The sequence below is a fragment of the Papilio machaon genome, chromosome 22, assembly GCF_912999745.1.
Source record: "Papilio machaon chromosome 22, ilPapMach1.1, whole genome shotgun sequence".
Classification (NCBI taxonomy): domain Eukaryota; kingdom Metazoa; phylum Arthropoda; class Insecta; order Lepidoptera; family Papilionidae; genus Papilio; species Papilio machaon.
Genome location: NC_060007.1, coordinates 4,297,579 through 4,299,495, shown reverse-complemented (window position 1 = coordinate 4,299,495; position 1,917 = coordinate 4,297,579).

The window sequence follows — 1,917 nt, the reverse complement described above, 5'->3', positions numbered from 1 at the left end:
TTATAATTGTTAGTTTATTCTCCGTTGCGAAATCTATCAATCTCTGTCCCCTTTCGTTTCTATTTCCATAACCATGCTTTTTCATAATTAGAAATTCTTCTGGTTTAGGCTGTCCTATTTTTGAGTTAAAATCGCCCATTAAAATTACAGTATTATGTGCGGTGTTCATTGCGTCTCTTATTGTGTTATAGAAGTCATCGATGTTTTCGTCGCTTGCCGCCTCTGTTGGTGCATAGACTTGAATTATTGTTATTTGGTATCCATTAATATTTAGATTTAGTAGTGCCACACGCTCTGTTAAACCAATGAAACTCTCTATGTTTTGCTTTAATGATTTGTTAATGATGAATCCGACTCCGTACTTTCCTGGCGTTTGTCCTATATAGCATAAAATAAATTTATCGTATTCTTCTATTTTGGTACCGTTTCTTCTCACTTCTGATAATCCAATGACATCATATTTTATTTCTTTTATAGCTTCTTCCATCTCTATTAAACGTTCGTAGGATGATAGTGTTCTAACATTGTATGTTGCAATGTTTAACATTGCTAGAGAATTTTTGTTGGGCGTTTTTATTTTTGGAGGGTTTTGGTCATACTCTCCCACGGTGACCGGCCGTCTTGGGAGATTTTTTTTGTATGTAACTTTTGATTGATTATAATTTGTTTGTGAGTAAGGCTTTGGCGCTCGTTGCTATTTTATTTCGTCACTTCTACTCTGTTCACTTATCGTGCTCTTTGTATTTTTTGTCACCAGATAGTTAAGCATACCGCTTCTTACTCCTCCTATATTTGATGAATTTTGTGAAGAATGTGAAGAATGTGCGGAGATAGTTTTATTTTTTTTGTTGGCTTGAGTTCTTTTATCTAAAGAAGAGTGTAAATTATTTTCTGGAGAATTTGAAAGAACTCTTTTCTTATTGCCTGGCGGTTGCTCAGTTTTTTTGTTTAGTATGATTAGTTTATCGTATTTAATTATCGCCTTATTTCCCTTCTCTCTTTCTTTGTTTACCTGTGCCTGCAATTCTTTCCTTTTTTGCAATATTTGTTGTGGATAATCTTCCTGGATATAATAGGGGCTATCTTTCAGTGCCATCTTGTGTTTTAAGATTTCAATTTTCATACCTAATGTCGTAAAAGTTATGACAATAGGGCGAGGCTTCTCCGTTTTCCTCCCTATTCTCCTTATCACCTGTACATCTCTGTTATCTAGTTTTACTGAAAGATTATTATGTATAAAATCTATCATTTTTTTCTCCATATTTAGGTACGAACTTTCATCTTCTTCGATTCCAAAAAACACTAAGTTGCGTTGCCTTGCTTGCCTCTCTAAATAATTCAATCTATGATCTTGATTTTCTAATCTTTCCTTTAAATTTTCGAATTGACTGTCCCATAGTTGAAATTTTTCATCTATTAGTTTATTTATATTTTCTGTTACATTCTCCGTTACTTTTTCGGCAGTTGTTAAAATCATGTTTTTTTGTTCGCGCATTTCATTTTGTATTTGTCGAAGTGATAATATTATTTCTTCCATCGTTTATCGAGAACCGTTGTCAAGTTGGTAGGTGAGCGATGACCTTAGTATTGTCGAATGTTCACGATCGACGTCGACGACGACGATGACTCAGCGCGCGGGGCGAGTAAACGTTGCGAGCGTCCGAGCGAGTGACGAGCGCGTTCGTTATTTAAACCGACGCAGTTATTCAGAAATGTTTTTACTTATAACTTCCGTAAAACTAGCTCGATTTTTGTCATCTAAGCACCAATTTAAAGAGCGCTACACTATTCACACGGCCGTGCAATTTACATCACATAAACTTCACTTTATACCAACTAAAACAATTAAAAAACACAGAGCAGCACAAACGCGATGTTGTGTTAACGAATGCCGCAGCGGTCTGATACTAAAACATA